The following is a 16084-nucleotide window of genomic DNA, read 5'->3' as shown; positions in this document are numbered from 1 at the left end:
ATCCTGCAGGCTCGAGGCACGCTCTAAGCCTGCACTCCACTATGGTGGCCACCAGCCACATGCCACTACTGAACACTTGATTTTTTTTTTTTTTTTTTTTTTGCCACATGGCATTCGGGATCTTAGTTCCCTGACCAGGGATCGAACACATGTCCTCTGCAGTGGAAGTGCAGAGTCCTAACCACTGGACCACCATGGAATTCCCCACTACTAAACACTAGAAATGTGGCTAGTACAGATTGAGATTTGTCAACTGCAAACTGCATAACAAATCTCAGATTTAACACCAAAAAGAAAAATGAATTTAAAATAATGTTATATTGATTGCATGTTGAAGGGGTATAATATTTTGGATACATTGGGTTAAATAAAATATATTATTAAAGTTAGTTTCACCCTCTCCCGTTGCACAGCACAGGCTCCAGATGCGCAGGCTCGGCGGCCATGGCTCACGGGCCCAGCCGCTCCGTGGCATGTGGGATCTTCGCGGACTGGGGCACGAACCCATGTCCCCTGCATCGGCAGGCGGACTCTCAACCACTGCGCCACAAGGGAAGCCCGTTTTTTACTTTTTAAAATGTGGCTACTAGAAGACTTTATGTATGTGACCCATATTAAATTTCTACTGCACAGGGACTTCCGTGGTGGTCCAGTGGTAAAGAATCCGCCTTCTGAAGCAGTGGACGCAGGTTCGATCCCTGGTCAGGGAACGAAGATCTCGCATGCTGCAAGGCAACTAAGCCCACGCACCACAACTACTGAGCCTGAGCGCCTCAACTAGAGAGCCCATGAGCTCTGGAGCCCTCACACCACAACTAGAGAGAAGCCCGCACGCTGCAACAATAAAGATCCCGCATGCCGCAACTAAGACCCGACGCAGTGATGGCCAGTCCTGGTGTCTGAGTGATTCAATGGGCCCAGCACAGGGACCAACTTTCCAGAGCCCTGAAGACAAGGGGTAACACCCCAAAATATGGACTCATTTTCCACTCTACCTTCATTGGCCGAGCAGCTGCCAAGAACAAAGGCCACATCTCCTGATACCTGGCAAACAAATGCAGTATTGCCTCACGAATCGATTGCTTCTCTGAGGTACCTACCAGTGTATTTGGGGAGAAGCTTCGAGAACAAGTTGAGGAGCGGCTGTCCTATGAGACTGGAGAGATTCCACGAAAGAATCTGGATGTCATGAAGGAGGCAATCGTTCGGGCAGAGGAAGCACCTGCTGAGATTACTAGGAAGCTGGAGAAACAGTAGAAGAAACACTTGAAGAAGGAAAAGAAAAGGCTGGCTGCGATTGCCCTGGCGTCTTCAGAAAACAGCAGTAGGACCCCGGAGGAATGTGAGGAGACAGATGAAAAGACCCAAAAAGACGAAGAAGCAAAAGCCCCAGGAGGCTCCTCAGGAGAATGGAATGGAAGACCCATCCGTCTCCTCCAAACCCAAAAAGAAGAAATCTTTTTCCAAGGAGGAGCTGGTTAGTAGTGATCTTGAAGAGACAGCTGGCAGTGGAAGTCTTACCAAGAGGAAGAAATCTTTCCCCAAAGAGGAACCAGATAGTGACCCTGAAGAGTCAGGAAACAAGAGGGTCCCCAAGAAAAAGAGGAAATTCTCTTCCAAGGAGGAGCCTCTCAGCAGTGGACCTGAAGAGGCTGCTGCCAGCAAGAGCAACAGCTCCAAGAAAAAGAAAAAGCTCTGAAAGCTATCGCAGGAAAATGAGAATGGACATTTCCCTAGTAGGGCATAACTTACAGAGATATTTCCCAACCCATCCCCTATAGCCCAATAAAAATTAAAAAAAAAAAAAATTAAAAGACCCGACGCAGCCAAAATAAATAAATAAAAATAAATAAATAAATAAAAAGACATTCTTCTATTAAAAAAAAAAAAGAATTTCTACTGCACAGCACTAACACTGAATAGGACACCCACAACCTGGACATCCCTAGACTCCCAACAACCCTCCTAGCAGAAAGAGAAATGCCTGGAATTCCCAAGACTGCATTCTATAGGCACCCGTATGTCTCAAGCTCCCAACGCCAGAACCTATGGCAAGAGATTCCAGTGCTCGATGCCCGACCTCTGGGTATCTCTGTCCCTGTCCCTCTTTCTCCAGGTCTGTTGATAATCAGGTAGGAGCAGAAACGTCCTGTTCTAACTCTCATAAAAGTGGACTTTTTTCCCAGCTTAGAGTTCCGAATCTCTCCCCCAACCCTAAATTTAGAAGCCATGTCTTCTCCCTGTTTTCCCCGTTTCTCAACTCCTTCTTTGCCTTTCTGAAACCTTGGAAATCTCTCAAACTGGTAGAAACACGGTGTTGTGGCAATCACCAGGCTTTAGAGACCTCTAGACTTAATTTGTCATAGTTCCTAACCATGTGACCTGGAGCAAAACACCTCACCTCTCTGAGCCCTCATCTGCAAAATGTGGATAACGCCTACCTGGAACAGTTAATGTGATGATTATATGAGATCAGATGTGTAAAATGCCTTGTACAGAGCTCCACCCACAGTAGTTACTTTGGAATTTGGGGTTTCCCACTTTGTGTCTGTCTTACCCCTGCATATCTGGAAAACTGGGAAAAGAAACAGCAAACTCAGGTTCTTATACATGGGCTGATAGAACCTCAAAACCAAAAAGGTGCTTAGAGATATATCTCCAACTTCTCATTCAGTGCAGCAATTCCCTGGACTCCACCCCTAGTTGATATTCATCCAACCTCTGCTTATACATCTCTAGGGGCCATTAATTGGTTCACTTAATAAACAAGAACAAGGCACTATGGGAGCCACAAAGAAGGGCAGACACAGATCTTGCTATTAAAGAGCCTATTTATATATTAGCACAAAGGATATACAGAGAAATTACTATAACATAAGGTAAATGTGGTATGCGCCAATCAAGATGCCATGACAGAGAGCCAACAACCTTGCAAGTTAATTCATGTGCAACAAAGTGTAGCTCTAGGGACTTCCCTGGCAGTCCAGTGGTTAAGACTTCGCCTTCCAGTTCAGGGGGTGCAGGTTTGATCCCTGTTTGGGGAGCTAAGATCCCACATGCCTCATGGCCAAAAAACCAAAACATAAAACAGAAGCAATATTGTAACAAATTAAATAAAGATTAAAAAAAAATGGTCCACATCAAAAAAATCTTAAAAAAAAAAAATGTAGCTCTAATGTTAAAATCCCTCCCAAATCCCAGACCTCAGTTTTCCCATTCATTTCATGGAAAATGGGACAAGATCCTTCCACACTAGATCATGGATCATTCTTCAGGAGGACATTTTTGTAATAACCTCTAAAATTTCAGGAGGGTGTGAACATGGAAAAGGCTAAAATGGATGAATGGGAGCACAGGTGTGAGGAGAACTGCAAGATCTTCTGGCCTCTTCTGTATCAGAATTTCTGGGAGTCCCTAGAAGTCTACCCCACCCTCTACATATTACCAGCAATTCCTGTCCCCCTGGAAAGCCCTGCACATCCCTACTCTCAGGACTTATCCAACTGTTTTCCTGTCTGCTTTTCTTTTCCTTTTCACCCCATCCTTCTTACATTTTTCCCCTCTTTTATCAGCATCTCTATAATTTTCTTTGGGTCCATCTCTGCTTTAGTCCCTCTCATCATGTTGATTTGGGGTATCTGTTATTCTCGGGGTCCTTCTGCCTCTGTCTTGGTCTCCCTCTCTTTTACTCTTTCATCATTCTCAATTTCTTGGTGGGTTTCCATTTTCGGTCTCTGGCCTCGCTTTCTCCCCAGCGGCCGCAAAGCCATAAACCCAGCCGGCCCTGCAGCAGGCAGCCGCCAATCACTGGGCTCCAGAAGTTGCGGGGAGGGGGCTGCAGAGAGAAGGGGGCATGGAAAAGCTGGGGCGCTGCTGCTACACCAGGGGAGGGGAGAGGCAGAAAAGATCAGAGAGATGTCACTCCCAGAAGGCAGCCACAGCTTCCCTGCAGGGAGCAGACACCTGGCCCTTCTTTCTGTTGTGAGCCAGGGTACATGGGTCCCTCCACTGTACGCCCCAAATCGTGGTTTCTCATCCAAAAACCACAGGCTGCAGATCACCCACTCCACCAGAGATTTGCCTCCTCCTTCATTCTTAGGTTCTCCCAAGATGAGGGAGCTAAAGGACCCTGGGAGTCTGAGGGTGTTTGCGACACATCCTTACACGAACATTGGGACAATAAAAGAACGGTCACGACAGGGTGTTGGGAAGGCACTGAGAGGAGGGAGAAGCTTAATTGGCCAAGGATGAACCAGAAGGTTGGGCACTCCAAGCTCCTTACCAGCTCCCTGGCATCACTAAAGCAGGATGACAGCCTGAATCCCTGGTCCCTGGTCTAGGCTGGGATTGGGCAGTTTAGGTGCTGCATAAGGGGCAACTATCCAGCTCGAGGATAAGAAGCTACAAGGCCTGGGGAAGGGGAGGGGGGCTAGAAAGGGAAAGCAGGAAAGGGGAGGGATCAGAGAGAGATTTTAGGAGAAGAGCAGAGGAGGAGGAATATTCTGTCCTGTTAGGGCTGAAGGAGACTGGCCCAGCGAGTGGTAATTCCTGGTGTGCTGGCGACCCCTGCTGGCTGCACACTCCACCGACTGGGAGAAGGGAAGGAACAGCCAGCCTCTGTTGAGTCCCAGCATGGGTTAAATGTGACAGTGAGTTTTGTGAACGTGTCACTGTACAGCAGTGACGGTGCCTGTAGCACCACCCATAATTATATATGGGCACCCCTGGGTGATGATAGTAATGTGACCGGGCACAAAGGCCATAATATTCAGCCTCTGAACCCCTGGCTCCCCTGCAGGGAGTCCAGACTGGGAAGGGTGAGGTCTTTGAGCCCAACATACTCCTCACCAACGTCAAGTCAGTGTATAAATGCACTCAGTGAGGCTCTGCTTGCATCAAAGTAAAATTAACCTGCCCGAGTTTAGGGGGGAAAGTGTGGGCTTTGGAAGCAGACTTACCTGGGTTACAATCCTGATCCCCTGTACTAGCAGTCTGACCTCAGGCAAGTTACTTAACTTCTTTGAGCCCCATTCCCTCACCTGTAAGGTCATAAGAATACCTATCTTACAGGGTTATTGTGTTTAGCACAGCGCCTGGCCATGGGAAGCATTTAATAGGTGCTAATTTTCTGCCTCTCTCTTCCTTTACCTCGACCCACAAGGTCGGGCAGGGATTTCAAAAGGCAAATAAACTGAGGATGATGTTGACAATGATGATGGTGGTGGTTTATATTTATATCACTCATGCAAATCATTTTAAACATACTTTTAATGCATGTCTTTTTTCCTTTTTATTAGCCAAGCACATCATGATCGTGTTTTATTGGGATAGAAATATCCTGATGTTATGGCAGGTATCTAGAAGGACGGCCTTATGAAGTGATAACAAGGCATGACAAATCTTTCTTTATTGTGATACATTTTCATTACTCAGGTTAATCAGGAATTACCCATTAGAACAAGGGCTTAAGATAAGTACATGACAGTCATCTGTGGAGATCAGAATCTCCTGATTTTCCAATGGGTTTCTAATTGTTATTGCTGTGGTGGGGGGGATGATTAACGCTTTGATTGAACTGGTCTTAAAACATTAGAATAACTCGAAATAACAGGCAGTTAGAAATAGTGTATTCTGAAATTTAAAAGAAGACGGATTTCAATTCTACCACAGAACAGTCTAACCATTACAGCAGTCCAGTGACAGGGGCAAACTGCTTATGAAGTAAAGAGCTCCTTTTCGGCAGAAGTATTGAAGCAGAAGCTGGCTGATGCCCTGGCAGGCTTACTGTGAAAGAAATCTGGACTGCAGAGGGAGATTGGATAAGAGGCCCTTTGAGGTCCCTCCACAAATACACTGCAGTGCATAATGAATACTTAGCTCGGTAGAAGTGTTGTTCCGAACGACATTACTGCCATACCCATGGCCATTGTTTGTCACCATGGGGTGGGATGGGGGGACAGTAATAATAACAGCTATATGTTTTTCCGGTTTGATACTTTGTTCTTCCCAAGGAAAGGGAAGATTCCAGGATTGTTCCCTCTTTAACCATCACCACATTCCTCTAAGTCTTTTTTTCTTTCTTTCTTGGCTTAATAGGATCCATCTTCAAGTATCTTAAAGAGAATCTCGCTTTTAAAAAAAAAAGGCTTTTTGCATCTTTTCGTTTTCTGCCTCTAATAGGTGGGCAAGCAGTGGATGGGGGTGGAGCAGGAAACAGACATTTGTTGAGTTCCTATTTAATGCAGATGCTATAAGTTTTGCATTTAAGAGAAGTGTGTATCTGCTTTCGTGCTGGTAAATGTGTGTGTATATTGTTTTGTAAATGTGATGTGTCTGCACAAATTTTTTACTGTTCAGGCCTTTCTGTGAGATTTTAGTATCTAGCTGCATGTGGGGAAGTCTGTGTGCAGCTCCTCCGAGGATTTCAGTTCCCCCTGTGTGTACACAGACTACCCAGGAGTTATTCTTCTGGCTTCAGGATCTTTGTGCAGGATCCCTGCTTTGTCCCTATCCTGGGCACTCATCTGCCTCCTTGCCTTCCATGTGTGCATGATTGCATTTTCCATCTTTGTCACAGTGCATGCAGATCCCTGAGCCCATCCCTGTGCCACATGAAGCCATGTGTGTCCCACAGTCCCTCCTCCCACCTCTGTGAAGAGTCCTTGGCACCCCTCCCCTTCTGGCCACCCCCACTCCCCACTTTCCATGCCAGGAGAGATCTAATTACACAGAAATTAGTACAGAGAAGGATCGTTTGCTTTTATGGCATCAGAGCCAGGACAGCTGTAAATCTGGGGCTGCTGCTGCAGCCGCCTCTGGGCACTGTGCAGGCTGTAAGGGGGCTCTCACCTCCGCACCCCCCCCCTTTGCTCCATCTCTGTCCAGCTGCCTGGGGCTATACCTCTGCCCAGCACCCCAGAGCCCTATTATACCCATCTCAAAAGGGGGAGGAGGCCTGTGGAAGGGGAGGGTGTGGTCAGTCAGAAGATCACACATACTAGGTGCTCAATAAATGTTCCCTGAATGAGAGAAGGGTTAATCCCAGCAATGCTAACTACTACCCAACTACCCAGCTGTGGTGGCCGAGGGAAGAATATTCCTACTAAGATTTCTCCCAAAATATTTAACACTTACTAGAATGTCTTCTCCACCTTCTTATGAACTCAGATGACGTATATGGGGCAATCAGTCATCTTGGCTTCCACTTTAGAGACCTTGAACACCTTCTCAGGCAGTATCAGTTAATGAAGACAGTCCAGGGTTCAGATCTTGGTTCTCCTGTTCACTAGCTAAGTGATCTTGAGTACCCCACACACAGTCACCTGATCCTTGGTTTCCTCATCTGTGAAATGGCAGTCATAAAACCTACCTTTCAGGTTGTTGTGAGATATCCATGAGAAAGCACTGGACCAACGGGAAAGTGGTCCACTAATCGTTATTATCACTGTTAATGTCTTGTGAGCTAACACTTCCATTTTCCCACCACCCTTTAACAAGCCTTTATCCCAACCAACTCTCACTCGAGCACCACCACACAATTTGGGTCAACAGGATATGCAGGCAGGTTGTGTCCAACCTAGAATGAATGTTTCTTTATGTTAAGAGACTTATCCAAAGCCAAGGGTCAGGACAGGTGATTCTAACAATCCTTGGACACCTAGAGACACTGTTTCACCCATAACCAACTTTCTCTGAACTCCTACTTTGGCAATGATTATTTTGAGCTCCATTATTTTCATGGAGGTTATGAAATTGTTCCGTGGAGTACTGGAGAGTCTTATAAATGATTGGGTAGAAAGAATTAAGGACTTAAGGAATTAGGAGAGCAGGAGTGGGGGAATTGGGGTGGTCACAGGAGGCTTAAACTCTAAAGAGGGAGTAGCAGAGACAGAGGCCAAAGGTCCAGGCTCCCAACTTCCTCCCAACACAGCCTCCAAACCCAGGGACTTGGGGTCTCCTCCCTCTGTCCTCTCCTACTCTGATGTCTCCAGCCCAGGGCACTCAGCCAGGAATTCCTGACTTTATCCCTATGTGGATAACCCTGGAAAGCTCTAAATGGTGTGTAGGCCAGGAAGGGAAGAGCCAAAGAAAGGAAGGGGTACTCCCCCTTTCCCAAACCAGGTCTGCCCAGATCTCCAAGCACCATTTGGACGGGACCCCCTGCAGGGACAGTCAGAGGGCAGGAAGCGCCTGCGGCAGGAGAAAGCTGAGGCACATCATCGTCAGCGTTCGGCCTCTCACCCCATGATCTGCGTCCCAGGAAGGGTGAGGATTTGGCGTGAAGGGCAGAGCGGCGGGGGATCTCTGGCCCCCACCTTCCCCCACCCCCAACCCCAACTCAGGCTGCAGTCTCTCCTCGTTGTAGCAGAGCGAGAGCAAAGGGACGGGCAGTAAAGATGAGTGATGGCGCGGAGACAAGCAGAAATACACCATCATGAAAATGCTAATGACTCCTTGCTCTCTTTCTTTATGGTTGGAGTAATACAGACTTCAATCATAAAAACAATCTCCCAACATTTTAATGGGCTCCATCATGCCCGCACTTGTCGGTATATTTGAAGAATAAATCACCCTCCCCGCTCGGAATGAATTCGCTGTCAAACTCGGCTCCTTCGGAGAAAATGGATGGGGAGTGAGGATGGAGGGTGGTTTTTTTTTGGGGGGGCGGACAGTACTCCACCCCTCTAACTCCCTCCTAAACTGGGCTTTAGATCGTCGTGTGAGATGCCTGGATCCTGAATGGGAGGAAGGGGGCAATTGGGAATTTGGAGGAGCTGAGCCCAAAGGGAGGATTTGAGGCAACAGGAGGCAGGGACTGAGGGACTCCACACGGAGAGAAGCCGCCCCTTGGATGGACGTGTAAGAGAGAAAGGGGCAAGAACTGTCGTGGCATTGGACGGAAGGGGCAAAATCTTGACATTGAACCGAGAGAAGGCAAAGCAGACGCAAAAAGCATACAAATTCGCCTTATTTTATGCGTTATTTCGTCGAATTTCTTTCAGACTAGGCCTCAGGCAGAGGCGCCGACGGAAAAGTCTGAGATATCTCTTTGGGGGAAGAAGCCCAGGAGTTCCGGCTCTGAGCTTGCAAGTTTCAGTGCATTAAGCCACAGGTCCACGTCGCAGAGAAGCGGCTGAGTCCCTTGTAATTCTCATTTCCATACAGGTGGCCGTCAGCCAATGAAAACTTGTGATGCGCATACTGTGAGCAGCCAATCCTAGTTAAGGATGAGCCGAGCTGCCAAGCCTAATTGCATCTTGATTGGTTGTGATGTTGCTAGGCAGAAATGAGGTCTTGGAGATCGTTGTGGGCAAGACCGGAGAGACAGGTGGATATGAAAATATCTGGAAACCTACACTCTTGAATTGTCATTTTTCTTCCTGAGCTCCTTCATTCTTAAAGTATTAATGGGGTCAGGGAAATAACTCTCCCTTTTCTCCTCCACAGTGGTACAGAGCCAAAGAGGTATCATATCGTTTCCCCAAAACGCCTTCAGAGAAATCTGGTGCTTCGAAGGTCTTCTAATCCAAAAAATCTCCAGGAGGTATTCCAGCCTCACGCTTGGTCTTCCCACGAAGGAAGTCCTTTCTGAGGCCTATCTTCAAGCCTCCCGGCTGTAGTTTAAGACCAATTTTCTCTAACATGCTCAGGAAACGGAGAAATCTTGCCCCAATTCTTCTTTCATACCGCAAGCCTCAAAGAGCAAGAGATTTCCCCTACCTCCTGTCCACTCCACCACGACCCAAGGGTGCCCTGCAGACTCTGCGAAGGGTCAAGGCGGCCATATAGGGGCTATATCGTGGCATTCCCAAACCCGCAGCTTCCGCGCCTTCATTTGCATCTCATTTGCATAAACCCAGTTCTCCCCCCGCCCCAAGCCAAACTCACCAGCCTCTGCCCTTCTCCCCGCCACCCCACGTCTGTAGCTCCTCTCCCTGTGCCTGACTCGCACCACCCCACACCCTACCCCTCTCACCAGCCGGCTTGCCCCACACGCCGGCGCACCCCCGCCTGCAGCCTCAGCTGCTGGAGACAGGGCGCCGGAGCCTCCTGCGGTTCCTGAGTCACAAACACCCCGGAGGCAGGAGGGGAGCGGCGGAGCGAGAGGCGGGGGCTGCCGCCTGGAGCTGCGAACCCGCTGGTCTGAACTAGACCATCCGCGAACAATATGCCACCATTTAAATCTGAACGCGCGCCAGCCGCCGATTGTGATGTTAATTCGGGGATGATTTAGGGGGGCGGGACGGAGTGGGGGCTGGCCTCTCTCTGTCAAATTGCTGTCCGGGGGCTTAATATTTGTAATTGAAGCTGATGAGGACTACGTCTCTGTTTACACTGATAAAATAAAAAAGTCTGGGAGGGAAAAAGAGCAACTAAATTATGGGGCCGGGAGAAAAACATGATTAATCAAAGCTTTGAACTGTCGCCGTGTTCGAGGCCCAGTAAATCTCGCCCGGCCGGGGCCTGTGGAGGCCGGAGGATAAACCTCAGCCGCCCGGTGTTTGCCGCCCCTTTCTGTTTGCCTCTCGGTTAGCACATCAATTAATTCGATAATTGGATTTGAAGAGATGTCAGGAGATTATCGAGGGGGAGCTAGGAGTGGATGTGGAAGAAAGGGTCCGGGGATGGCACGGGAGGAGGCGAGAGCCGTTGGGGTCAGGTGGTGGAGGGACGCGGAGAGCCGGTCCTGCCCAGAGAGCAAGTCACCCAGCTCGCGAGGAGGAGATCCCGCTATGAGCTATGAGCTCTGAATGGACCCATGATAACAAGCATCCTGTATACTAGGAAATATTTTTATTTAACTAGGAGTTGAGGAATGGAGTCACAGGAAGAAATTGGGTTCAGGGGTCCTTCTGCAGATCTCTCCATACTTCCCATCAGCCAAGACATTCACGAAGCCATTAAGGTCTTCATATATAACTTCTCAAAAAGGATACTCCTCTTATGAATGACACAGTATCACAAGCTGCCTCTGATACTGTTGCATCAGAGGAGATACAAGGAGATGAAAGATGAGATTCAGGGAATTACCACCAGATTTAGGCAATTGAGGGTGGTAGAAAGACCAGAAGACTTGAATTCAAAAGAAGAGCCTTTAAGACTGGTGATCAGAAGGGGCCGAGGACCAGAGAGTTGAGAGGATTTCTGCAGGTCACATAGCAAGCAAATAGCAGGGCTGGCTCAAGAACTCAGCTCTCCACTCTCCCAATTCATTGTGTAGCCAGCACAGTGTGGAATCAGACCTCCTGGATTCAAGTCCTGTCTCTCCTGCTTCCTAGCTGTGCCTGAGCTTCCTCTTCTGTAAAGTGGGACAATAATCATACCGACTTCATAGGGTTGCTGTTAGGATTTAGATAATTCATGTAAAGAAATCAGCAAAACATCCAGCACATAGTAAGTATTCAATAATAGCTGTTTTTTACCATGATGAATGGACACAGTTCTAACTCACAACCTGAATGACACAAATTGGCAAAAGGTATTCACCAATGCCTGTAAAATGTTTTGTGGTTTAATCACTAGGCCTTAAGGGAAGGAGTGAACACTGCCTTGAAAAGACAGTAGGCTCTCTGTTTTGATGACTCTAAAGAGCATTTCTCCCCTCAAACAAGTCTCACACCTTTACGTCTGCTAGAACTAGGTTCATATAGTAGGAGTACACCTGGAACAGCTGCATCAGGGGATTGTCATCCAGTTATTTCATTCATTCATTCATTCATTCATTCATTGAATGCCTAGTTGAAAAGCAGCATGGTCCATCAATCCATCAAACCTCTATTGAGGAACCATTATATGCTCAACACTTCTGTAGGCAGTTATCAAACCATGAGTCCATTACTAGCTCCACTACTGAAGAGGAGATATACATACATATATATATATATATATATATATATATATATTTCATTTTTGTATCCCCAGTACCTGAACCCCAGTTCAGGCACTTGGGAACTCAGTAAATGTATATTAAATGAATACATAGACACTATGGGAAATGGAAGAGAAATAGAAATGTAGTTCCTTCCCTTAATAAGCTTAAACTCTCATTGGGGAGACAAGACTTGCATACATAAAAGGATAAGAGAACAGGACTTCGCTGGTGGTCCAGTGGTTAAGGCTCCATGCTTTCACTGTAGGGCCGCTGGTTTGATCCCTGGTCAAGGAACTAAGATCCCACATGCCGCTCCACCAAAATAAATAAATAAATAATTTTTTTTAAAATTTAAAAAGGATGGGCCTTCCCTGGTGGCGCAGTGGTTAAGAATCCGCCTGCCAGTGCAGGGGACACGGGTTCCAGCCCTGGTCCAGGAAGATCCCACATGTCACGAAGCAACTAAGCCCGTGCGCCACAACTACTGAGCCTGCACTCTAGAGCCCGCGAGCCACAACTACTGAGCCCACGTGCCACAACTACTGAAGCCTGCGTGCCTAGAGCCCGTGCTCCGCAACAAGAGAAGCCACTACAATGAGAAGCCCGTGCACTGCAATGAAGAATAGCCCCCACTCACCACAACTAGAGAAAGCCCGTGCGCAGCAACGAAGACCCAATGCAGCCAAAAATAAATTAATTAATTAATTTAAAAAAAAATTTAAAAAGGATAAGAGAACAATATGAGACAGTAAACATGTTAAGACCATGAATAAGTTCTAGGTGATATAGACTAGGAAGAGCTCAGAAGAACTGGGGAGGGTTGTGGGCAAGGATGCTTACCATGGAAGGACTGAGCCTGAAATAAAGAGTAGAATTTGGAATGGCTGAGAAGGAGAGAAAGGGCATTCCAGTTGCAGGAGTAGCAAGAGTGACAGCGCGTGGTAAGAATCCATACACGTTAAGCAACAATACAAGATCAGCTTAATAACAGGGCCAGTCTCTGTGTTTGCAAGACAGGATCCATCTGTGTTTGCAACCATGTGTTTCTTTGCCCATGTTCCTGGTCCCCAAGAAATTATGTTTGGATTTTCTATTCTTTTAGATTATTCACACCTTCTTCCCCTATCTTAACCTGAAAAACAAGAATCAAAACAGTAACCAGCTGCTACCCTCAGCAAAACAAACAGATTGTAAAAGCAATTACGCTATTACCATTACTCATTCATCTGCATACAAGACAACTTACTCTCCCTCTTTCTCCCATATGGCCCCAGCCTGTGCTGGGATTACTGCTGCCTAGATTATTACTGTTTCCTTTATAAACTCATTTTTCCTGGACCCACTCCTCCCAGAAAAATTTACCTGAAACAAACTTCATATTTTTCCCCAGCCTCCATGGTTACTTTGAGGGAAACATGGTGGTGAGTGGGAAGAAAAACAATGTAAACTGAGCAGTGGTTATTAAATACCAGGTGCTTGGACTTCCCTGGTGGCCCAGTGGTTAAGAATCCACCTGCCAATGCAGGGGACACGGGTTCGAGCCCTGGTCGTGCCACAGCTACTGAAGCCCGCGTGCCTAGAGCCGGCACTCCGCAACAAGAGAAGCCACCGCAATTAGAAGCCCGCGCACTGCAACGAAGAGTAGCCCCTGCTCGCCACAACTAGAGAAAGCCCACGCACAGCAACAAAGATCCAATGCAGCCAAGAATAAATTTTAAAAATAATAATAAAAATAAAATAAAAATAAATAGCAGGTGCTTTGCACATATTAGCTTATTTAATTCTCACAATAACCCTATGAGGTAGATATTATTATTGCCGTTTTACAAGAAAGCAAACAGGCTCAGAGAGTTTGCCCAGGTTCAAAGAAGAGTAAATAAATATCAGCATAGGGATTTGAACCCAGAGGGATTTGATTTCAGAGTCCATGTCCTTAGACCTGGCAGGAGGGACCTCTGCCCTGGGCACCTGTTTTAGAGGGCCTCTTCCTTCTGCAGAGGGAGGATAACTCAAGGCCAAGGGGATGTGCCTACCTAGAACTCATGCCTCCCTGCTCCTAGACCATGCTCCAGTTGCCAGAAGGTGCTGCCAAGCAGCGCCAAGCCCACTTCTAGGACCTCTTCCTGGGGTCCGATTTCCTGAAAGTACAGAAGGAGCTGCCAGAGAGCACACCATCAGCCCTGTTGGGGTGGAGTTTAAATGTGAGGCTGCCCCAAGCATGCTCTTTGGTGTGAGGCCCCTCAGGTAGTGGGACAGAGCCAGGAATGGCAAGAGAATCTGAGGGTCAGACTTGGGGCTGGAAGAGTCCCAGGATTCTAAATATAAATCTCCCAGCTGATATTGATATATTTGTCAAGATAACAGGGTAGAACACGTTTTATGTAACAGTTTGTTAGCTTTGATTTGTAACTTGTACATATTTAGACATTTGGTATGTAGGCTCTATTTTTTTATCTTGCCCTGGGCCCCACGAATATTAGGGGGTGGGGCTGCTCATCTCACTCTAACCCTCTGACCCTTTTCCAACCAGGGAATGGCACCATTCAGTGGCCCAGGCCAGAGAACTGAGCACCATCTTTACCGCTCTCTTCTTCATCCCCCACAACAATCACTGAGGCCCACTGGTTCTTCCTTCTAAACCTCTTGAGCTCTCTACTTCTCCCCATCACCACCATCACCTCAGAGCTCAGGCCACCACCATCTCCCACCTGGATTCTGACGACAGCCCCTTATGGCGCTCCATACCCCCAATCCTGCCCCGTCTCATCCATTCTCCACACTAGACCTACAATGATCTTTGTAAAATGCAAATCTGATATTAAAAAATAAATAACTAAGTAAAACTAGGAAGAATGTTCGTGACCCAGAGTCTGACCCCTGCGTTTGTGAAAGCATTTGGAGAGTTCAAACTAATTTCTCAGCACATCCCCTCCTGGGAAAAAAAAAAAGTGCAAATCTGAGCTTCTCATTCTCCTGGTTAAATGGCTCCTGGATGCTTTCTGGATAAAATCCAAACTCCTTAGTTTGATGCTTAAGATCCTTCAGGATCTAGCCACTAACCACCAGTCTCTGCACCCTGCTGCACCCACAACTGTTCATTCTGACCGCAATGAATTACTTGCCCTTTGTGGAAGAGACCACTTTATCCCTCTCTTCAAGCTTTGTACTTACTACTCCTTCTCTATGGAACATCCTTCCATTCCCTTCCTATACAGGTCCTTTAAGTTTCTTGTAAATGTCACCTCTTCCTGGAAGCCTTCCTTGACTACTAGTTCTCAGGACTGGGATACATGCCCTTCCTATTTGTTCCCACAGCAACCAGTGCTTACCCATCTTATAACACTATTGAATTGTGTTGAAATTATTTGCCTTCTAAGGGCAAGGACTCTATCTGATTCACTGTTCAATCATTCACAAAATTTCTATTGAGAGCCTATTATGTGCCAGGCGCTTTTCTGAATGCTGAGGATACAGTGGTGACAAGGTCTCTGCACTAGTGGAGCTTATCTTCTAGTGGGGAAAAAAGCAATAAGAAATACCAATAAAGCTATGATAGTGCTAAAAAGAAAAATGAAGGAGGATAATGAGATAAAGAAGGGAAAGTGGTGGCTATTTAGATCAGGTGGTCAGGAAAGGCCTCTCTAAGGAGGTGATATTTGAGATGAGACCTAGATGAAATGAAAGAGTGAGCATGATCTGGGAGAAGACTGATCTAGGCAGAGGAAACAGCAAAGGTCCTGAGTGGGAACAAGTCTAGTGTGACTGAGGATCAAAACCTCATGTAGCTGAACCCTGGAATTTTTTTCTATGAGAACTGGAAAACCATTGGGAAGTTTTAAGTTACATGATCTGATCTACATTTTAAAAGATCACTTTAACTACTTATTGGGTGGAGAGCAGACCTTGGCAAGACTAAACTGGAATAGGTAGAACAGCTAGGAGGCCATTGTAGTGGTCCAGCAGGAGATGTCAGTGACTTGGACCCAGCTAGATCTTGGAAGTGGTTAAGGGGTGAGCCAATGTGGGATATGTTTGTATTCTCAGAGTCTAGCATGATGTCTGGCTAGACATTCAATAAATATTTGATGAATTAATTAAGAATTAATTAATCCAACTAATTGAAGAGTCTGAGCTGGAACTGAAATTATCCATCCTTTAAGCCTCTACTAAAATCCCAACCCCTCTAAAAACTGGAAGGAGATAGCTGCCACT

The 16084-nt window shown here is 46.7% G+C and overlaps 1 pseudogene; it reads right to left on the bottom strand.

Annotated features, from left to right (window-relative positions):
• Positions 1 to 7749: 7749 nt before the first annotated feature.
• Positions 7750 to 9983, bottom strand: LOC149748008 (uncharacterized; annotated as a pseudogene).
• Positions 9984 to 16084: the final 6101 nt, after the last annotated feature.

Source organism: Delphinapterus leucas, chromosome 11, assembly GCF_059928025.1.
Source record: "Delphinapterus leucas isolate spDelLeu-1000000601 "Yukka" chromosome 11, BTC_Dleu_Yukka2, whole genome shotgun sequence".
Classification (NCBI taxonomy): Eukaryota; Metazoa; Chordata; class Mammalia; order Artiodactyla; family Monodontidae; genus Delphinapterus; species Delphinapterus leucas.
The sequence above is the reverse complement of the archived record's forward strand: the minus strand, read 5'-3'. Positions and strand labels throughout refer to the sequence as shown.